The sequence below is a fragment of the Melospiza melodia genome, chromosome 21, assembly GCF_035770615.1.
Source record: "Melospiza melodia melodia isolate bMelMel2 chromosome 21, bMelMel2.pri, whole genome shotgun sequence".
NCBI classification, from domain to species: Eukaryota; Metazoa; Chordata; class Aves; order Passeriformes; family Passerellidae; genus Melospiza; species Melospiza melodia.
In genome coordinates, this window is record NC_086214.1 from 14,073,290 (window position 1) to 14,097,103 (window position 23,814).

The window sequence follows — 23,814 nt, forward strand, 5'->3', positions numbered from 1 at the left end:
ATGATGGAGAAAGCCTTTTCCTCCAAAATAGAGCCCACAACCCAGACACCATCATGGAGAAGATATTTGTCAGTTCAGCTCAATGGTCTTTGGAACATGTACAAACAGGTTTAATAATTTAATAATTTAAAAGAGCTGCTCGTGGTTAATGAATGGGCTCTGGATCTTGACAGCTGGAGAGACAGGTGGTGGGCGGTAACACCTCTCTTCTGAAAGGGCTTTTGGTTTGAGGGCAGAAAGGAGCATCTCAGTTTGTGTGTGATCTATGTTATTTGGGCAGTGATGTGACTGTTTGGTTTAATATAATTTCAGGTCTCTCCAGGTAAAGAGAGTTTAATGCAATTTTCTACTGATTGTGAATGAAGATATACCCATAACACCCAAATTCCTACCATACTTTTACTTTGAGACATCTTAGCAGGAAAAGGTTTCTTTTTGCTGTAAAATATTGAGTGAAAGAAAAATGAAGAACGAATGGAACTGTTTTACTCTTTTAAAACTAGCTAAAGAGGGTGGTCTGGCCATACTTCTCCTAAGCTGCTGGACTCCAGCAGCCCCCCATGTCCAGCAGCCCCTTATATCTAGGCAGCCCCTCAGTGCTGCCAGGGCTTCTGCAGGGCTCCAGAGGGCACAAGGAACCTGCTTCCAGAGTGACACTCAGCTTTATTCCAGGATCTGCTATGGCCCTTCTCTGTTTACCCTGACACCACTTGTTTGAGGCTGTTTGGTTTTTTCTACCTTGAAAGCTTGTTTTCTGTGACAAGATCTGCTTTTTCCAGTGGTGACACTAATGTTCCCCCTGGTTTTTAATAGTTACTGTAACATAGCTAGCTAATAATCATTGGGTTTATTTTAGATACCTACTTTGGGAGAGCAAGAGTCAGTAAAACTTGTTTTACAGCTAAAAATCACTTCATGGGTTTAATGAAAGTAGAACAAAATTCAAGAGAAACTTTGCCATGTTTTCACAGGGGAAGTGAGAGTCTAATTCTGTGGCTGCCACTGCTGGATTCAATATGTGGGCCACTTCCCGCTGGGAAGGAATGAGTAAGATAGTGTAGAGTTAAAAAAATAAAAGTCCTAAACTTACTAGAAAATGAGAACTTGAGACTGTGCTAAAACTGAACAATAATTTCTAGAAGGTCAAAAGCTGGCAAACACCAAAGCTAACTCTGCAAACAGGATCACTTGGTGAGCTGCTGCCCCGGCTCACGTCAAGAGGGAGCTCACAACTGCCTTCAGCCCCTTGTGTGCTGGCTGAAGCCATGCTGACACTCAGCCTTAGAAACTAGGTCTGCCCTTTGGAAAGGACCAAAAATCTTTAAAAATATGTAAATCATGCAGAATTACAACTGAGAAATCCTTCATTAGGAGGAAAGCAAATCCTTCTCTTTGTGGATCTAAAATGCAGGAGGAAGGTGATCCCTGAGAGCACCAGCTCCAGCTGAGCAGAGCCAGGACTGTGACCTTGAGCACAGGGACAGAGCTAAAGCCAAGGCTGTGCCCACTCCCAAAGCTGAGGCAGACCTTGATTATTTCACTGCTTCCCACTATGGCCCAAGAAAAAAGAAATTTAAGGTAAGAAATGAGCAGCCTCTCTCCATCCCGCTCTCTCTGCTTACAACAATGTATTATCTCTCACTGAAATAACCTATGAAGTTCAAAGATTTATGTTTGACTAGAAGATTTTAGTTTTTGTAAGAGCAGATGTAGAAAGCATCACTATTCATACTCTGGATTTGTGCCTACTTGAAAGGAACAGTCTAAAAGAACCACAGAAGAAATTTTCTGTTCAGGAATAAGTAGCAGGTAACAAAGTTCCCAGAATGTTGAATTTAAATGTTTCTCTCCATACTGAAGTTACTGGAGCTCTCTTGTACAGAGCTTTACACGTTGAAAGGAAGAGAGTTAATTGGTGAGTGATCAAAGATTTCTGCCTGGTAATTTACAATCATTCCGGGGCAGGATTCCTGTGGAGAGGAAAAGCAGGCATCAGTAGGATGCTAAATGATGAAAGGCTCCTATGGAGGCAGTTATATATTCACCCAAATCCCCTGTATAAATGCAGCAATCTCCTAAGAATTATAAATTTGCTTTTCTGCAGAGGAGCCCCTGGGTCAGCACTTTACATCTCTACCACAAAAACGGAGATCAACAAAGACTTCTCCCTCCTTTCTGCACTTCCAGCGCCTGCCATCGTGTCTCCTTTCCATGCCTGGGTTCTTGAGCCCCTCTGCTTGCCAGTACCAGGTGAGTGATTTTAATAGCATGAGTTGCATGAGTGAAACTACTGGCACATAGTAACCTGCAAAGAACCACCACTGGCATCAGAGCTCTCCCATCCCTGGACACACTGCCTTGGTCACCAGCCTGCACAAGGATGGAAACAGTGCTCCTTGGAAAGTATGAGGTGATTTCCCCCCGGCTGGGCTGGCTGGTGCTCCCACATCTGATGGAGGGAGAGGAGGGGAGGCTGCTGCCAGCAGCTGGTGGGCTATGGGATTCATGGGGGCTCTGGGCAATTCTGCAGGCCTGAACCCAAGGGTGAGCTTTTACATCCCATTCCACTTGGGACAAAAAGTGATAGACGGCATCTTCACAGCTCTAACTGTGACTCCACATGTACATCTGCAGTCAGGGAAAGCAGCAGCTGCCGCCTTCCTGGGTGCCATGGGCCGGCTCCTGTGGGGTGGGATGTGAGCACGAGAGGAGCTCCTGCTGCACTCAGCTGATGTGCCCAAGGCCTGTGCACAGAGACACCTCTGCTCACGGTGTCAGCCCGAGCAGCCTGGGCTGAACAATGCTGGGCCCTCTCCAAGGGCAGCCTCTGCCAGCTCCGAGCCCACAGCTGCCGCAGCCTCCGAGCACGCAGGCATGGGGCGCTCACTCCTCCAGGTGCCCCACACAGAGACCTGCCCGTGGTCAGAGCCCTGAGCACCCCAAACCTGGCTCTGCCTGCACCCCTGCCTCCCTGCACAGCCAGGCTCTGCTCTCTATTCGCACACCATGCTGAAAGCAGATGTCTCATCTGCTGCATGTCTGCTGGATTTAACTGTCCGTGTTCTGTGTACCAAATTGTCTTTATGCTATTAAGAATTGAAAGGAAATGGTTTATACTACTGGAAAGTGTGTTGTGCTGGTGATTTCAACTGGTTTTAATAACCCTTAATAATTTTTTTCTCCCGCTTTCTCCCAATTTGAAAGCTCAATTAATTTTAAGCTACAACTCTGTCTATCATTTCAACTACATGTGGCAGAGTGAGAACTCATGCAAGATAATGGTTAATTTTTGGTATCTTCTGCTGCCTAATGACAGGTGTGCTGTCCTAAATAATTAGCTTTTAAAAAGGGATCCCCTTAACCCTTCTCTGAAACTGGGTAGTGACCTCGGTTTTACTTCATTAAGCTCTTGACAGCTCAGTGTACTCACATCTGTTACTGTTTGGGAGTTTGATTCCAAGAACACAAATCGCTTCAAGAACTGGCAACAAATTCATTCAGGCTCATGATGCAGATCAAAATCCATCTGTTTACTAATCAAAAGCCATATTTTAATCATAGTACAGCAGTGGTGTCAGCAATATCCCAACTTAGACCTTCTCTTTGCCCTAAACATGATAGGTAGAATTCTTCCTATAAGCTGCATTTATTTAAATTGGATGTTTAAAGGCTTCCAAGGATTCTGGAGTCTGATATTCCAGCCCTTACCTACAGGATTTGATCAATCTGCTTGCCCTGAACAATGCTATCAGACATTTTTGTACCTAAAGGTGAACCTCAAAGTCTGTTACATCAGTCACTTTTGATATTATTCAAATCACAACAAGAGAGGAAAACAATGTGATAAATAAAATTTCAACTTGAGTATCCAATTATTTGTTTTTTGGACTAAAATCCTTTGCCTACCCAAGCCATGATAAAGCTGACTAATGTCTATGAAAGTCCACAGGTGTGCTCAGGTGTCTAGGAGGGGTTAACTGAGGAACTGCAGCTTCATCGTTCCCAAAACTTGGAGAATAGCCCACATCATATCTGGCCAAACCCTACAAGCTCCAGCAACATGGCATCACCACAGCCCATCTGTGCCATGGGCTGGGCCTGGGCCTGGCAAAGGAGCTGCTGCCCCAGACCCTCCTGAGGTGCAGAGCAGGGAAGAACAGTCCTGCTGAATGGACACTGGCAGGAGAGCAGCCCTCCCAGGAGAAACACCGCCCTCCCAGGAAAGGCCAGGGACCAGGCAGGGCTCTCAGCTCTGCCCTCGCACGGCAAACAGAATGCAGATCAACCACTGAGTATTTCCATGAGTAAATCTCCCAGCTGAGCTCTTGCAGGTTGTGGTGCTGGCAGGAGTTCTGCAAAAGCCTCTCCAGAGCTCTCTGGGTGCAAAGAATTGCAGCAGTGAAGCCATCAGTGAATTCCTGACCCAGTGAAAATCCAAGAAGTTTGATGCTAATTATAGATATCACCCATTATTTTCTCTACTATATGGTAAATCAGTGAGACCCCAGTTTATTCCTACCTGGAAAGAAATGCCTAAGGGATTTTACAAACTGGTTAACCCATGACCACTACATTAAGACTCCAAAACAAATGTAGCCCATTTGCTCAGGGATGACAGATTAATAAATTGTTCCACCTCATTATCCCTGTAATTCTTGATGGCATCGCTTGGAGGAAGTCTGGCAAATGACATCGGCCAAAGGTCAGCGCTCTTTTTCCAAAAGCCAGATTATAAACCTTAATACAAACATAAATGATTCAGTAGATTTATGGAAAGGCAGTAGAAGTCCTAGGTCAGGTTCAAACCCTAGTTACTGTGCTGTGGAGCCCTGTGCTGGGCACAGGGAGTGGCAGCTGCCACGACTCTGGCTCCTCTCGCTGCTGCCTGGCCCCGGCCGTGCCGGTGCTGCCCCAGCTGCCCCAGGCTGGTGGCCGGGCTGCAGGTGCTGCTCCTGGGCTGCCCCAGAGCCACAACACCAGCAGGCTGGCTCCCAAGTCCTTCTTCTGGCTGGAACATCAATATCAGTGAGGATGAATAGGAGCTTAGATAGAGTTCTGCAATTCCAAAGGCATGAATCAGGATGAGGACTCTCTCGAGCCAAGCTTTAAAGTAGTGCCTCATTTTAAGCTTCTGTGCTTTGCAATGTCCCTAATAATCTTCAAGCCTGCAGGGTCAGATTTGCAAGTTTCTGTCAACAACTGCAAAAATGAATAGAATATTTAAAGTAACAAAACTCATGCCTGCAGGAGTGAACGAAAAGGTGAGTATTATGGAAGCTGTGATGAAATCGTGAGACCTGGAAGCTATGAAATACAACTTTTAATATACAGAGATGAGACCAGCTGCAAACATGCAGAGGTTTACATATTGATTAGTCTTGGCAGGGAAACTCATAAAATCAGAAGGAAATAGGAGGAAAGCTGTGGCTCAAAATAATTCCTCTTGATGGTGGCAGTCGTGCATTTTCTATGTAATGCATGTGTAAACTTAGTGGATAATGTGTAGACTAGAGCAGGCTAGAGAAAACTACATCACTAAGCAAAAATACTCCTTTTAGGAATTGCTTTTACATCTGTGGAAATAGGTGAAGATTTGCTAAACTGAAGAGTGGACAATTTGAACAGTGCAGCCAGATCCTGAGCAGCACATGGGTTTTCATGCCAGCATTATGCATGGAAATACAAAAGCCCTTTGCTTTTAGAGGAACAAACAAAAATCACACAAACACACAAGTCAAGACTGTCTCATGTGCTAAGCCTGACAAGAAACACAAAATAATCTCAAACTAGCCAAAAACAATTCCTCATGTGTGAGGAATTCCCCTTATCAAGGGAAACCATATTGGTGATGTGGGGCAGAGGTCTAGGGTGCTCTGATGGGTGTAAAAAAAGAAAGAAAACGTGAAAAAGGAGAGTATATTTAGACTAAAAAAATCACTGAAAAATCCCTGTCAGCATATAAACCGAAGCTGTTCCTTGTCATGCACACAGTGAGGTCTGTGAACTCAGACAGCTGAGGCAGGAGCTTTGCTCTCCCAGTGTCCCAACAGAGTTTGGACACAGGGAATCTGGTCCTGCCTGGGTAGGCAGCATTGCTTGTGGATGGAACTGCCAGGGTGACTGCAGGAGCCTATTACACAGTTATAGTCTGGTTTGCTACTACAGATTTCGTGAAGTAGATAAAAAATTAAAAGTTCCTGTGAGTAAAGATGCCAAGCAGAAACAAACATGAATTTTGTTTGGCAGCAAACAGCAAACACTCTGTCAATAAAGCACCTGGCATTTAAAATGTTGATGTTTATGTCTTTCTCTCTGAATATTTTAAGCATGGAAAACTGCTCTGGAGAAAGGGTTATACTAGGGAAGGAACCATAACTATCAACCTCAGCCATGTTAGAGATTAATTCATAATGTCACTTCACTGAAAAATTACTCATATTTCACTTCTCTTTTTCCAAAGATCTTTAATTCTCCCTCAGCAAAGGAATGGTATTTTTGCTGTTCAATTACATTTCAACCATTCAGTCAGACTCAGCTCTATATAAATGTATGGATCCTTGTTTCAGATTCCCTTGCTCAGCTTTTACTTCATAAAGAGATGAGCTGTGTGCCAAGGTCACAACTGATTAATCTTGACCCGTGAACCTTGAAGAATAAAGTCTTACTATAAATGTATTACTCTACATAGTAGAAGCAAATGTACTCTGTATCCATGACAAATAATGAACTCATTTTTTCTGGCTTTACTCTTTAGTTGAGAATTAAGCACTTGAATACAAGATCTGTTAATTCTTCTGATAAATGATGTGCCGACAAAAAGAGTGAAATCCTTTGCCCTTTGAGCAGGTGTGATGAAGGCGTCTTCTCATCGGGTATTTTGGGAATGGATGCTTTGCCAATGCTTGTGGATGCTTGGGAAGGAGCTGCCACAGCCACACTGCACCCCTGTGACACAGACAGTGTTTACAAGTGCATGTATTTAAGGCATCCAGTGATATTGTGGCAATATTTCTGTATTACTAGTACTATGAATATTTTAACATATATTTCTGATATATTTGTTAGAAATTGGGCCAGAAGACAGTACAAGTGGACTTATTTTAAAAGAAAAATGCTTGCTAAATGGAAACTGTTATGCAAATTCAATTATACAGTCAATAAAAACAAATAAATAAAACCAAGACTTTGAGGGGAAACGGACAAAAAAGACAACATCAACATTCAGGTCAGCCTTACAAAACACATTTCTCATTGTGTGTGTAGTTCACTGGCAGGCTCTTAGAAGAAAATGAAGCATAGTGCAGAACAGGCCTCATAGCACTGGCACTTTTACATTAACCAGGAAACAGCAAAGTCCAAACAAATTTACCAAGCACTTCTTGTTACTGCAACCCGGATGTCTCCAGTAGTGGCAATGAAATTAGCTGTGCTCAATGGACACTGTGGAATCATTTCCACAGTACATTAGGGCAGGCTCACATGGGTGTTTGCAGCAGGTGATTCCCTATTGCTCACAGATCTGAGGCCCCATGCAAGCAAAAACATAATAGATCTATTTTTATCTTTAATCATTCATTTGGAAGCACTGACAGGCACATTAGGGATTCCTGTCTAAAATTAGTCCAGTTCATGCTGGAAGCAACCATTTATTCTATCAAGCTATTTGTACACTTAATGTCAGAAGACTTCTGGGAGCTGTTCCTGGTTTTGTGTGAGTTTTCTCTGAAACACCCGAGTTTGTTCCTGGAATGCAGCACTGCTGTTGTAATTACCATCCTAAAGCTCTATGAATTGTATGTCATTAAGATCTCTGTTAACTGTCAGACCACAAACAAAGCACAAATGTCAGGCTGGAAGCTGAGCAGTAAGAGAGGAAGAGGCTGCAGTTTGCATTCAGGAGGGGAGCAGCAGCCATCCCAAAGAGCCATGGGTGATCCTCCACCTGTGGCATGCCCAGAGCCATGGGTGATCCTCCACCTGTGGCATGCTCACAGCCCAGGGTCTGACTGTGCAATGGTGGCTCCAGGGGCTGCCCTTGGAACCAGAGCCAGTAACAAATAACATCTCTGGAATAAAATGTTCTCATCTGCATTCACATACTCTGATCAGATGCTTTAGGGGCACAGAGAAACCCCAGCCCTGTTTATGACACTGCATTACCAGTTCTAGTCACCTTTTCTGTTTAGTTTTTGTTGTTGTTGTTGTTGTTGTTGTTGTTTTTTCCTTCTAAAGGCTTTGGAGGACTCAGGAGCACATGAAAAAATATTCTACATCTGAGATGAGTGCTGCTGCTGCAGCCTTGCTTGTTCCCCAGTCCCAGGCAGCTCTCAGAACAGCCATCAGCTTTGCTCATGCCCGAAGTGCTTACAGACTCGGCAACACTTGTTTACAGAGATAAAAGGAGGTTTTAAACGAGGAGTCAATCTATGCCTAAAGCCACCACCACCACAGGAGAGCTCACAGCAATCCCTCTTGTAGACACTCCAGCTCTTCCCAAGAGAACAAGTGAGAAGGTGGCATGGGTTTGGCTGTCATACAAGTCTCGAGCATGGCACGTTACATATTCTTTCTGAAGTCCATGTGATCTAAGCCACCATGACTGATCGCTTCGGCCGCTCCATTCTCAGCGATTGTTCCCGTGGTTGGGTCGCTCAGCCACTGGATGTCACTGTTACTCTGAGCACATAAACGCAAACGGCATTTGTTTGGCATTAGAAAATGTTTAGAGACATGAAATGATGTCTTTAAACATCATCAGGATGAAACCGAGTGCACTGCAGAGGAATCATCTCTTCAGATGCTGAAAGCATTTGCTCAGGGCTCACACTGTGACAAGTTGATAGTGTAAGAAGTGCCTGATTTAATAAGGACTCTTTTCTCTCTTTTGGTGACTCATTTATGAAGCTGATAGCAACTGGTGCGTTCTCGGTTCCGCTCCTCTCCTGGCAGTACCCTCGCGTCCTGAGCCACTGGTGGTTCCCAGGCAGGAGCGGCGCGCAGAGCCCGGCTCCTGCCCGGGCTGCCCTGGCCGCGGCTTCCCGGGACGCGGAGCCCATCCTGGCCCGGCTCCCTGTCTCCCTCACATGGACAGCCCGGCAAAGCGTTCCAGAGCAGCTGCCTCCAGCACAGAAACACACCTTGGGAGCTTCATTTCCAAGTCTGGTTTGCCCTGTTTAAACTGTCCAGAGCCCCAGTGACACAAAACATTCAAAACAGGAGCTGTCATGATACCCTATTGAGTTAGGAGTGGAGAAAGGGAAACTTTTATTATTTTTCTCCTAAAATCTTCAAGTATCAAATAACGAAGTACCAAGTTAAGATAATCTCATGTTCTTCTTTGTAGGGTTCAAGTCAGAAGAGGCATTTCTCCAAAGGGTTAGAAAAGTGACTGTAGGGTGTGAGCACAACCTGCCAGAACGAGCATAACATCAGGGAACAAGTACAAGGTAATGGAGAGTCCATCCTTGGAGAAGGCAAAGAGTGTAATATGAACATGGAAAATCCTGAAAAAAATCGTAATAAAAGCAATACTGATAATAAATAACCCAACTCTACGCTCAATGCTCCTTGTGCTGCAGGAAAGCCTGAGCACTCAGGAAACCTCTCAAGCAGCTCCGAGCAGTCAATGCCACCTGTGCCAAGCCCGATGTGCTCTGTGTCATTGTCATGGCTGGCTGCACCGGACAGTCCCTGACACACAACAACAACAGGACTCCTTCTAATAGAAGTATTTGAAGAAAAGTAATTGGAAGCAATTCTACAAAATAGGATCACTGATTTGTTTTACAATTATTTTAAATAATTATTTAAAATAATGACATTGCTCTGAACCAATACTGTAATTTTAGCACAGATATAATCACTGTAAATGACATTAAGAGCTTGTCTACAGACAAATTGCATTGCTCTGGTTATAATGGGATTGTTGAAGCTCAGCAAATCCCCAAATCCAGGTATGGCTGAAATCACATAAAAGGAAGGGAAAGAAGTATACCAAACTCCTCAACCTTTTTGGGCTTACATTGACACGGCCTTTTCAGTCAAAAGAACTCCTAACTAACTGGAAGGATTGAATTGGAACAGAAGCAAGTGATACACCATCCTGAAAGATGGAACTGTGATGGCAGCAATGCTGAAATTTTCATACATTTAAACTTGAACAGATCTAGAAGTCCTGGCTACTGAAGTTAATGATGAAATTCCCCCTTACTTAAGGGAGAGTTCAGAGCAATAAGTACCTCTACCAGGTTCTGCCTCCAAAGTTGAAAACTAGAAATGAAAAGTGACCTAAATATTAAAAAATTACTTAGTGACTGTTGGTGAGTCTATTTTTGAGCAGCTAACTGCAGACTCCTCAAAGAGACTTGATCACCAGAGATGAAGCTTTAGCACAGCAGCACCTTTTAATGGATTTCAGTTTGAGGCACATCGAACCACTAATCACTTCAGTGAAAAATTGGGTCAGAGTTAGCCTCATCTTCCCCAAAGTGTTGCAAAAGTACATTTAAGTGTATATATATTTATATATAATTTTGTATTCTGCTTGGAAGAGATGGCAAAATATAGTGCTGAAATCCTTTTGGATGATATTCACTGAAGGACAGCAATAAAAACACCATCCATTGGGCCCTTTTTGCTAAGTCCTCTTTCAGCCCTGTTCTCAATAGATAATAAAATCTGTATTTATTGGTGAGTCCAAAAACTCTCTACAATTCCTAGTGCACTAGGCAGAGACAGTGATATTTTGTACCTGGTCATTAGCAGGTGCAACATGAAGTAAGCAAATGCATTGATATGTTATTTATGCCTGCACAGATCTGTAAATAAGAAGTAAATAAGAAGATTGGGATAAATAAAGGTGTATTATTTTGCACTGAAACTTCCAAACTGTTAAGCTCATATTTTTGGCTTAAGGACAGTTAGTGGACAGCCCCTTGGTCAGCGTGGCTTGGCGGGCAGCGCTGGCCATGGAGCCCAGGCTGCCTGGGAGTACGAGCTATGCTCTTGTGCTGCTTAAGCAGCAGCCTGGTAGGGCTCCATTTTCAGATGTTGTTCAGCACTAATGCCTAAAGGTGACACGCTCACTAAACAGGCCTGCTGCAAACAACACCAGATAAGACACAAAAGGCATATTGGATTACCCAGTCCACGTCTCCAAATGCAGCAGAAATGAATGCCAAACGCGGTGGGGTTTGTCACTTGCAGCATGCAGCAGCCTTTCCATTATGCATTGCCTGATCCTTTGCCAGATTTCTTCAGGAAAACCAAGTGCTAGGATGAATGGGAAGAGCTTGTCTGGAGGTCACACTGCAGGAGCTGGGAAGAAGGAGGTTGCTGTTCCATTCCTCACTTGCCCAAATGCCCTACCTGGCCCTTCCTTCCTTGTTCTACCGAGCTGTCAGATAGTGAAGCTTTCTGCCCATGCAAGTCATACAGGTAACAATTATATCGCTGTTACTATATTTATTAACTAATCTTAATGCTATAAGTAAATCCAGGACCCCAGAAATGGATTGGTATTTCCCAGATGATAGGAACTATTAAAATTATGAGGATTGTAGCCATTCCAGAGCTACTGTAGAAATCATTTGGTGCCAAGACAGCATTCTGCAGTGGAGGAGAGCTGTTACAAATAACTGCTGTTACAAATAAGAGCATCTTAATTCCCAGTGCAAATATGTTGGTAACAGCTCTACAGACAGTTGGGCTGGGGGAACACTGAAGCAAACCCAACTAGATGAGTTTAATTTCCTTTTGGTTTGGAATTTCTCTTTACAGTGCCACTATACAAGTCCACGTGTTGGCTTTGAGCTGCCAGCTCCTCAGGGCACGGTTTAAATTAAGTACTCTTCTGCTTTTCTCTTTCTTTTTTTTAAATCAGGAAACTATTTATATTCATTTCAAGCTTTGTAATCTGCTCCAACCTACTGTTCCAAAACAACAAACAAAAGAATACCCAAAGCTAAATGTTGACTCTTCATCCCCTTTCCCAGCCTTCTATTTTATCAGCCTTGTGGCATATTGGAAAACAGAGCATTTAGTTCCACTTATTATTATGGGGGTAAAAAAAAATCTTACAGTCAGGCTTAAAGCATTCAAATACCTGAAGCCACATCCTAATCTGCACAGCACATGGGTGTAAAATAGACAGGCAATTTTTGGTTCCTTGGGGCAAAACTGTTCATGGTGTCTGGCAGGGGCTCTCTGCATTTCATCAGCTCTTTCTGAGCACGCTGCCAGGTGTGGCTGTCAGGTACTGGGTATGAGGGTGTCAAGGGGGGCAACAGAGGGGCTGGAGCAAGAAAAGTTGAAATTAAAAATACACTGAGGTTAACATCTAGTGTACACTGAAATTAGCATGAATCTAGCAGTGCTGTAGTGAAAGCCACCTGCAATCAAAGCAGAGTTTTACCCTTCATAAGTTCTGCAAAATCATCCCTATTGCCTATGCAAGGGCCTGCCCACAGCACGATTTGGGATAACTGGAGAAGAGAGGGCCAGGAGAGAGAGGTTATTTGAACCTGGAGAAGACTCTCATCCTCTTGTGGTAAAACTCCCCACAAAACTCTGTGGTGTCATAGACATTTAGGAACAGGATTCCATGATCCCGGGGATGGCAGCTGACTTGATGACAGCTCAATTATAGACAGTCATTCCAATTGTCTGGTCCTTCAGCAGATTCTCAACTGGTGTCTAAGAATATCAGGTCATTGATAAACAAGACCTATATAATATTAGTGACAAAGTGATAATATCTTTGAAGAGAATATAATTTGGGTTTCATTCTTTCACATGTCGTTCTCTAACATTCTGAAAAAAGCCCCCCAAATGTAAATACTGTAAAGTCTGATGATGCTGGTAAAAAATGCCAATAGAGATTGAAGAATTAATTAAAATGCAAAAACATTATCTGAGGAAGGCCCTACCTAGAACTTTCAGTTTTCAAATATTTGGAGCTGACCATTAATTACTCTGTCTTTTCTTTCTGACTGAACACCATCTTCATCAATACAACTACATTAGTTCCTGTCCTTAGAAATAGACATGAAAACACCCTTCTGCTGGTCCAAAATGATGGAGGTATTCTAAAAGCAATCATGTTAGAATACAAGAAAGAGACACAGAGTCATCATTTCTTTATGTTTTATAAACATTTAAAGTCAAAACAAGATAATAAAGCATTTCTGAACCTAGCCACCAATCAAAGGATTCTTGTTTTAAGTTGTTTTTCAAAGTCAATAATTTTCAGGGACTAAAATTGCTCAGCGAGTTCATTGTGTACTGGCCAGAGATTACAGACATGCTTGGGTTGCTGGTGTAGCTGTACAGGCAGAGCTGGTGCACACCGTGGGGCTCCTCTGTGGGCAGGGGACGGCGGCGAGCAGGGTCAGTCAGGGATCACCGTGCCTGCTACTGGGCGCCTGTCCCGCCACTGATAATCAAAACCCTGGTCTCATATAGCCTTTTCTCTCTCCAAGCTCCTTTTCTCCCTCAAGTTCCCGTGAGAACCTCTCCCTCCGTGCCGTGCGCAGGGCCGGCGAGCTGGGGAGGGGGCAGAGGAGCACGGGGGCGAGCAGGGCCGCTCTGGGGTCAGACGGCCATGAGCTGCCCCGCTCTGCAGCCCTGTGTGCGCAGGGCACAGAGGGGCACGCTGGCCGCAGGGCAGCTACACAAGGAGAGCCTGATTTAAAACACAGACACGTAAGCACGGCAGAAACCCCACCTCCGTGGGATGGCCTGCGAGGGATCCAACGGGCAGAAATGCCACGGACACACTCCTCCCAGCGTAATTGTGACTATCGCAGCTGCGGCGGAGAGAGGCGGAGGCGGGCGGATGATGCAAGGCGCTCGGCATCACGCCGGCGGTGGCCAGACCGCAGCGTTCCGCGGGAGGCGGCGCCGGGAGCCGCCCGGAGCCCAGGTCTGCCGGAGCCCCGCACTGCCGGGGTCCCCTTCTGCCGGAGCCCCGCACTGCCGGAGCCCCGCTCTGCCGGAGCCCCGCACTGCCGGAGCCCCGCACTGCCGGAGCCCCGCACTGCCGGAGCCGCGCACTGCCGGAGCCCCGCTCTGCCGGAGCCGCGCTCTGCCGGAGCCCCGCTCTGCCGGAGCCGCGCTCTGCCGGAGCCCCGCACTGCCGGAGCCCCGCTCTGCCGGAGCCGCGCTCTGCCGGAGCCCCGCTCTGCCGGAGCCGCGCACTGCCGGGGTCCCCTTCTGCCGGAGCCCCGCTCTGCCGGAGCCCCGCTCTGCCAGAGCGCCGCCCTGCCGGCTGCGCTGGGACCGGCACCGCGGGGACGGCAGTTTCGGCATCGGCTGCTGCCCGGGCCTCCCACCCTACCCACACCGTTTATCCAGCAGCTGTGAGATTTACTCCACCACCACCGGCTCATAGTCACTTCTCTTCAGAGCTCATTACAAAGAGTAATTAAATGGTCGAAACGTCCCCAGTCTTAACCCTGTTTAGTAGATAAAGTGGATAATTGAGCACTGTTAGCTCCGTTTTGCCATGGAAACTGGTGAGAGAGGCTAACACGAGGTCACAGGGCCACTCTGAGTCAACTCAGAAATCACAGTACATCAGTTACTGTCCCCTTCATCCAAAAATGCTGGGATATTTCGTTAGCTTTAAGAAGTTACGGATCAAAACTGCTATTCCTGTCTCATCATTGAGAAGTCTAACAGAGAAGTATTACATGATTTAACAAATAGAGTATTTGAGAACTTGAAACAAGTACTGGTATTTTGTATTCCACCTGCCAAAGGAGACGCCACCCTGCTTGATGTAGCTGATTGTCTCATATGCATAGCCTTGTACTGATATATAGCAAATCAGTGAGATGTGACCAATCTGACACCTGGCCATTGAGTTTTAAATGTCACTATTTGTAGCTGCCCAGGTAGAACCACAAGCCCCGCCATCGTTCAGCCAGTTTGTCACGTGTGCCACTGCAGTGACAGCTCTGAGATGTTGGCCAGGCCTCTCCCCTGAGAGCACCTTCCCCGCGCTGACCGTGAGTCATGGGGCTGTCGCTGCAACGCTGCATACTGCAGGCTATAAATAGCTCCATTCCTATAAACTATTATCTCACTTTCAGCCAGTCCATTTGCCTGATTCTGAAATGTTTATCTTGCCCTAACTGCCAGCCTAAAGGTGGAATGCTATTTTCAGCCTATGAGAAACTTAAAGAGAGATAAATTTTAAAAGACTCCCATTACCTTTATGTTTTAATACCCTAGTACTTATGCAAGATGCTACAAATGGAAGACCTCTATGTATTCACAACATATGAATAAAACTGACAGATTTTCTTTACTTACATGTCCCAACCTGGTTTCTAGGGAGTGGAAAAGACTTCCAAAAATTTTTGGCTTTGCTTCTATGCCACATCAGTAGGGCTTGAGAAAAGACCACATGCACTGCCTCCAGAGAGCCACTAGTGTGGACAAACAACATCATTCAAACAACAACCTCACTGGGCCATTCCATCTCCCAAATCCTGACTGTCTTTCAAAACTTTCTCAGAAAATCCATTATTATGCTCACATAAGCACAGCAAACTTTGACTTTTATACTTTCCTTTAAAGCTATGGAAAATTTGTGACAGATGTAAAGAGTGGGAAAAGCAGACCCATCAAATAATGTGTAAATAATGAAGAGTATCTTGCATAATCTGCTGAGGTGAAAAAAACTTTAAAGGGCAATTGCCTTTATTGAATGTTCAATCGGTGTGAAAAGCAGAATTTGAAAACTGTCCTTATTTCTAAAATTCTTGGTTAGAATTAAGTGCAGCATTATTTCTTGCTAAGTAATTCAGGTATAATCAGGCATGTTCCACCTGTGCCACAATCCCACTACCAGACACGGGCTAACATTCCCTAAATTGGATCAGCACTCCAATGCAGTTTGGAAGTTAAATGACCTGGGTAGTTCCTCTCTTGTGTGGACAGACTCACTGCTTACAGCACGGCACAGCTGTGCTCTGAGCCATGGAGAAAGTGCTAGAAAAGAATAACGTTGAAATATCCAAAAGATTTGGACAGCTTTACTGCTTAAAAACCACCCCAAAACCAACCAACCAACCAACCAACCAACCAACCAACCAACCAACCAACCAACCAACCAACCAACCAACCAACCAAAACAACTCAGATCAGTCTCGAGAAGCTTTCTAGAGGAATGGAAAGGAGCAGGAGCTGCCATAGGGGCCGGACTGATGGTGTGGTGATGCTCCCTGTCCCTATCAGAGAGCTGCCTTCTCGCTTGGCTCCAAACCAGTGTCATTGTTAATTGGATGCTGAGTGACGGATCTGGCCACCTGGCACCCTGTCTGCTCCGAGCTCACGATCAAGTCACTTGGCAGACTGAGTGGGGAACTGGCCACCTGGCTACTGTGGGGGCCACAGGCCACATCGCTGCCCTGCTCAGACATTCTCTGGTCATTAACACCAACAGCAACTTCTTTCTTTTGCTGTGCTCACCTCTCCCATCACAGCTGGTGTGCTCACAAACACCCAACTCATGACACCCTTTTCTCTTTCCTTCCCTCTGTCTACCATGATGGATAAACACTGAATCCTGCCTTAATTGATAAATGGGAATAAAATTAGTTACTTGCCTTCTCTCCAATTTCTTTGAATTATTTCAAGTTCCCTACCCCCACTCCATCCTGTCTTGCTTCTCACCATAATTCTCAACACTCCAGATTAAAATGTGTATTAGCTGTTGAGTTGCACAACAATTTTTTGAATGGTGCAGTTTGTTGAGCATTTTTCTAATTAGTCAAAATACTGATAAATTAAAAATAACATCAAAACAATTAACTGGACAAAAATGCAGTGAAATCAGATTCATGCCTGAAGGCAAGATTCTCCACTTGCCTTGCACCCTGTTCTATTATTAGCACTAGCAAAATCATAGTGAGAAGGGACACAGTTTTGATTTAATTTTTTTGCATTCATTTTACATATATGTAAATTACTCCACAAGAAGCAAGACAATTGAAAATGAATTATGAAATGCACAAAAATAAATCAGTACAAATGTAGAGTGCTGTTTGTAAGTCCCATGACAATTAGTTTTACTACAAGATCTTAAAGGACTTACTACAAGTCCTCACATTTTCTTCTCCATTTCCAACGCACCGTAAGGAGGCTCCACAGTGGTTTTAAGCTGGTCTGGGGATACAGTAAGTAGCTAATGTCAAGCTCTTACATCCATTACAAATGATCTGAAAAGAATGTACTTCACTAATGAAAACTTTGCACAGAAAGGCGAACACTGCTTGGAGCCAGCTGTATTCACTAGTGTTACTTCCTTATTCAAACAAAGATTCAGTTGCACCTTGAAGCACCTGCTCCAAGTGAATTCAGGGGGGGCTTTCCATAAGCTTATAGAAGGTGGAAGAAAGCATTTTAGATATTAAGGCAAGCATGAATGTTAAACTAATCAAATTGCTGTCTTCACATTATTTTTAGCCTTATTTCAGCTGGACAACTGATTTTCCTGCATCCATGCTGGAGAAGATTTCAGGAAACTCCTACTGCTTTTTAGGGAGCCCTTACCAGCTTGAGCATCATCTCTGACTACCCCTGAGCAGTCTTTACTGTCCTTTACCTGGTGAGCCCCTCCCAATCAAATTACTGACAATCTTCACACAAATTTATGGCTGAGTCAGGAACACACATGACAAACCACAACCACCACCAGCCACTGACGGAGCTTCCCTGTCCTGCAGAAGCCTCTTCCCACAGAGCAGCACCACTCCCCTCTGCAGTCACCACTGCAGTTGTCTCCCAGGTCACTCCGGTGCTCCCTTGGGACATGGGAACAAAAGGCATTGCTGTGCACCTGGCTCTAGTGCACCTGCTGACCTCCCTGCATTTCCAGCACCTTCCATGTAGTGTTGGTACCTGGCCTGCCACTGCTGGACTAAGAGCCCTCACTGTTCAAGGCTGACACCAGAAAGGTTCCTGCTTGATTATTTGACCCCATTTGTCCATTCTGGCTTTAAAGACATGTTTAGCTCCACTTTGCTCCCCCTTATGTCTCAGAGCTCACATAAACACTGGGCGGCTAATATTAAAAAATGAAAAAATTGAGTCATTTTAGTTGATTTTCAGTCTCAGGTCTCTAAATGTCAGGCTACAAGAGGCTCCCTTGTGCTCCCTGACTCTGTATCTGAGCTTGAATTACCAAGTTATTAGGTAACAGCTCACTGGCACAGGCTCCTGCCCGCACGTTCAGCGGGCTCTGCTCTCTCTGAGCTCAGTGCTTTCCATTTTCTGACTGGTGATGCATCCCTCCAGCAAGGACCCACATAATTTTTTAATATTCAGGGGGTAATGGGCTGCTGAACATGTACGATTGCCATTTCCAAGTGTGACATTTAGCACTGCTGGTGTTTTATTTTCCCCATCTTAGGTGTCAGTAGAATACTTGTTGCTGTTTGCTAACAGGCTTTGAAGACTTCCAGCTAAAAACAAGGCTGGTGGAAGTTGTGGGGCAAGGGATTTATTGCAAAACCTCAGCATCAGGCACTATCTTAGGACAGTATGTGCCTTCTCTCTGTACAGCAGTCCCTGCTGATATTGACCCCAACTGTAGCTGAGTGCTTGTAAAGCAACTGAATTTTAGTGTCCTGTAAAAAAACTGTTTTTCCTTAACTGGTCTGGCAGCCCCAGAATAGCTCTGTGCACTCTAATTCATACAGTTTTGTAAGTAATGACAGATAATACTATCAAAGTTTGTTCCTAGAACATAGGGATTAATTCACCTCATTAAAATGTACACATATTGCACAGCAGGACTACTTGAGAACAACTATTCTAGTCAGCCCAAAGATACTATGCTCTGTGAGAACTAGGATGATCCCTAGCTGTCCTCTACTTCCCTGTATACAGATTTAAAAAAACCTTTTTTAGATGACTACATAGATATCATAGCACTGAGCACTTTTAAAAACCTAAAATAGACTACATTAGCTTAAAATTCTAGGTAGTAAAGAAACTCGAGAGGAGAGAAACATAATTAACTCGGAGCATGGAAAGATTCCCTTGTGGGAAACCACCCTGAATTAAAAAAGGTGGTTTGTACAAAGTACCTAATGGTGAACCCAGAACCTGGCAGGTTACACACTCTGAAAGCTGATCTCTCAGGCTGAAGGTGGAAATGCTTTTGGTTTATTTTCCCCAGAGAATTTGTTCTTAGCCATTTGAAACTTACTTGATTTCTTGGTTATTAAAATGCAATCACCACCTTTTTCAGTGCTTGGTCTTTTTCTGTCAAGAAAATTAAAATAAGAGCTGTGTTGCTGAAATTGCCTACAAGTATCTCTCTGCATTCAAAGAATGCTTCTAAAAGCTCCGCTGGCAGAGCCCAGCTCTGCTCACCTGAAAATAAAAGGTGAAGGTTTCCTGAGCAGACAGATAAGGTAGGAGATGGGCGTTTTTCCCAAACAAGTCCATTTTTATTCCTCATAACTTACATTTTCTTTTCAAGTCACTACAGTAACTCTTAGCCTAATTTCTTCCTGCTTCTGTAACAGAAGCTCTGTGATCTACGGGAACCGCACACACAAGAGCTCCAGAACCGAGCTCCTACCCTGGCATTCACCAGCAGTGGCCATGCCTGCTCCTACAGATGTGCAGGTGGCACAAAGGCAAATATTTCAGAACTGTCTGTTGAGGTATTACAGCTGAAAATTTTACAGTCCAGACTCCCATTGTAGTTATTACTGTCTCACCATAATTCAATTGCTTTCTAACAGCCTTACCTAACTCCATTATTCTGGCACATTGCCAATCAGTCACCCTTCCCAACGGTCTGTTTTTTATGTTTTTGGTTTTTTAAAAAATTTTTAATTATGGTTACATTGGCAACTTAAAAGAAAACAAAGGGTATTTCTTTCAGCTGTGTTATGTACCATCAGGCTGATTAATTCTAAAAAATAATTATGAGAAAAAAGAATCCTTGCAACTGTTGCTATGGGAAAAAACTTTGCAAACTCAAGCTCCTTTTTTATGCAGTTCTCAGTTTTTACAGGCAGGTCAGCATCCCTGGCTGCATTACATCCCTCTCCACGAGTCCTTAAAAGAGGGAAATTGGTTGGTTGGTAGGTTATTGAAAAATCACAGAGTAGTCCTGCAAATACAATGCATCGGAAGACTGTACAGATCAGATGTGTTAGACAGAGTTCATATCAAAAATCTGCTTTATCAGTATGTCAAAAATGTTAGGAGATACTTAGTATTGTCTTGTGCCATAAGATGACCAAATTGGTCTAATCCAATCTCTCCTTCTCAGACCCTGCTTAATAATGAAGAAGATGCCACAGGAGATAGACCAGTGAATACAGATAACGCAATGAAGCCTGAAAATGGGGACAGAGAAAACTCTCCAGGCCAAATGGAAATCTACTGGGACTCTAAATGAAACAAAGAGGAGTTCATTCCTATGTTTTTATCAATTAGTAAATCATTCTCAATTAGAAATCCTTCTCAATTCCAAATACAGATTGTCATTATTTATTAACGCCATTTCTAACCAAGGATATCACCATGGATTAAAACGAGAACAAACCAAAACTCACAACTGTAATTTCTACAATTCAAGTCTGACATCTTGTTCCTAGTTAGACTTGTGGATCACTCCTAGCTAAATCAGAGGGAGTACTGGTGTGAAATAAAGGGTAAAAAATCATGTCCTGTCATGTTCAGAGCCCACTTCGCCCCACATCTCTCCCAGTCATAGAAAATTTATTGAACTATGAAACTATTCACTAAAACATTCTATTACATAACTATAATTTCCTTACAGTGCAGCTCTAACTGGCACCAGTGGAAGTCTTGCCTGCAAACTCTTATGTCACGGTTGGATGCTGATTTTTTACCTTGAGGTAAAGGTTCTATTCCCTTTTTCATAGAGAGCTCTTAACATCCCAGAACTCAGTCTTTTATCAATTTTTTAGGTAATACACATTAGTTTAATGAAATTTGTTTAGAATTTCCTATTTGGAAGGAATACAGAAAATCCAGTGGAGAGTCAGGGACAATTGATCCTCTCTGAATCAATTTTAATAAAATGCATTTTTTAACCTGGCCAAAAATACCACATCCTAAAATGTATCTTTTTCTAATTATATATATATAAACATAATAAGGTCACAGAGGGCACTAAATGATGCTTAGAACAAATAACAAAAGTACACCAAATGTCTGAGAGAGCTTTTCAGCCAGCAGAGTGTGGAGACATATCCACTGTTCTCTATAAACATTGCAGACCAGTTGGATGATTAATTCCATTACAGTCACCAAGAGCTTTACCACTGGTTTGGGAAAAGATTTTTTCCAATACTTGATAATATTACTTTTATGGTGACATTTACTGAAGCACAAATATAAACAGACTTCATAAACGTGAATGAATAATGCTGGCATTGGAAATGTTTTAACAAGTATTCAAGAGACATTAAATGATTTGCCCCAAAGAAGAGGAGTTCCTGAGAGGACAAAGCACAGGATATCACAGTGTATCAGTGTTAAGAATTTGTAACTTTTCCAAAAATGGACAGATATTCCTTCTTCCTTCCCTTCCCCCCTCTTGGGACTCACAGTTGCACCCAGAAGGGGTTGACTGCAGCAGTGTTCCTGTTCATGTACCACTGAACAAACCCTTTCACTGCCTCTGTCTTTAGAGCTCCTGAAGCTGCACTTCCCCAGGCAAGGCTGCAGCCCCCCAGAGCCACAGCCAGCTCTGTCCCACACTGTGTCTGTTCTTTGCTGTCTGACAAAGGTTTTAAAGCTCAAGTATTTTCTTCCATTTACAATTTTGAGTACATTTACTAGAAAATACCTACTGCAACAGGGGATGTCTCGAAATTGTCCTTTCACAACCATTTAAAATAATATTCATTACATTAATATATATTACTGTTCTCCAGAGGGAAGCCAGTGGTAAAAGGCAAGCTAGGGTTCCTATTTCCTGGTGCCATGTGCCATGAGGTGCAGCCCTGCAGTGTTTCATCATCAGCCAGCACCACACTGAATCACAGCATCACTAACATGTGTAATTGCTTGCAGAAAGGTTCAGTTTAAGAATGTGTCAAACATATAATTTGATCAGGGCGTGTGAGTATCCATGCATGGGTTGGTGGTGGTGCATTCTTATGGCCATGAATCACACAGCATTTGAGCCACCTACCTCCTCCTTGTAGGGAAGCTGCAATACTCTGTCCTGTTGGAAAGAAACCTGGACTAGCTCTTTAGAAGTTGATAGGACTGTCAGCACACATCTATTTCAACATCTCAGCCCTCTTGTTAGACCAGTGATATTCATGATGTTGCTGAGAAACACGAGCTTCTAATCTAATAGCCAATTTTCATTTTCTGGTAATAACAAATATTCTAAAATGTAAAAAATAAAGCATCGGTATGACATTGACATTTCTGAATAACTCTATTTGTTGTAAAATGTTGCTGTTTTTAATGGGAGGGATATACTGTGAGTTTATTAAAGCTGGTGCAGGCTTGTCAGCTAAACAGATTGTACGTTAGAAAAGAGCATTAATTTTGCTGCATGAGGAAGTGTCTCTGCTCAGGACTATACTGCTGTTTAGAAGACATGTAAGATTAAAAGTCATCTTCCCCGTAGGTACTGACCAGGCTCCCTGCATACCTCAGCCTGTAGTTGCAAATCTCCGGTGCAGCACCCTGAGCAGCAGTCCGTCGCCCGCGGGACCCCTCGGGCCGGCTCCACCCCGCCGCACCTGCGGAGCACGGACAGAGGCTGTGTCACCGCGACACGACACCGGGGCCGCCAATCGTTCCTCTGGCACAGCCCCAGCTACAGCTCCTGCGGGACATCTCCCATTTCCCTCACCTATAAAGGAATCACATCATGAATAACATCTTTCTCCAGTATTCACAGATTGACTAAATAAAGATAATTTGTCCCATAAAGTTGTGTTTGGAATGCTGCAGCACCCATGGAGTAGAGGCCACACTTCTCCGATGTTTTACAGTATCATGAACAACAGATTGGTGCTGTAAGAGCAGAATTTAAAGAGCAAGCTTGAGTGGACAAGGGATACTGAGGTACAACAAGGCTTATTCTAGAGTTCATCAAACTTCTAACTGCAGCTGAACTGCAGCTGTGCAGCACATCTGGGAGAGCCAGAAGCAATGCATCCCATCCCAAATATCTGCATGAACCTTTGCAGCAGTTTTCTACACAAATCAAGTACTAATGCACAAAATTATCCTGGTTAGCTACAGGAGCCTATGATGGACCTGATCTGCATATTCAGCTGCAGCATTAGTATGAGAACGACATGCAGCTTTTGCAGGCAAAAGTGCATGCCCCAATTAGATTAAAAGGCGGATGCTTTATTATCCCTGCACTATTTTACCATCCTTTTAACTGGAATGTGTATGTTACTGGCTTTCACTATAACCCTGAAAAACACGATGAAGACAAAAGAAATAATTCACTGAAACTATTGAATAAAAGTTTTTAAGTAAGCATATTTATCCTTGAATAAAATAATTCTCATAAATTTTAAAATTCTGGGAACAAAAAACATCTTGTTTGACAATAAATACCTGCAATTAAAATTCCTATGTTAAAAACTTTAACAAAGTTATTATAGGAAACACTTGTTTTCACAGTCTCCCAGAAATAGGACATTTTTAACATCCCACTCACTGTATGGGGACAGAGCAGGTGAATGTGAGCGTGAGCAGACACCAATTACAGCCTCCCAGAACCACAGAGGAATCAGCAGATAACCCGGGACTGGCACAGGAGCCAGGCCCATGGCT

General features: G+C 43.8%; 1 long non-coding RNA gene across 1 annotated transcript; it reads right to left on the reverse strand.

The window, feature by feature from the left end:
• Positions 1-1,940: 1,940 nt before the first annotated feature.
• LOC134427843 (uncharacterized) lies at positions 1,941-22,720 on the reverse strand. The gene is made up of 3 exons (XR_010030243.1): positions 22,670-22,720; positions 22,196-22,228; positions 1,941-1,970 (listed from the first exon to the last, which is right to left on the reverse strand). It is a non-coding gene; the product is annotated as an uncharacterized LOC134427843 (long non-coding RNA).
• Positions 22,721-23,814: the final 1,094 nt, after the last annotated feature.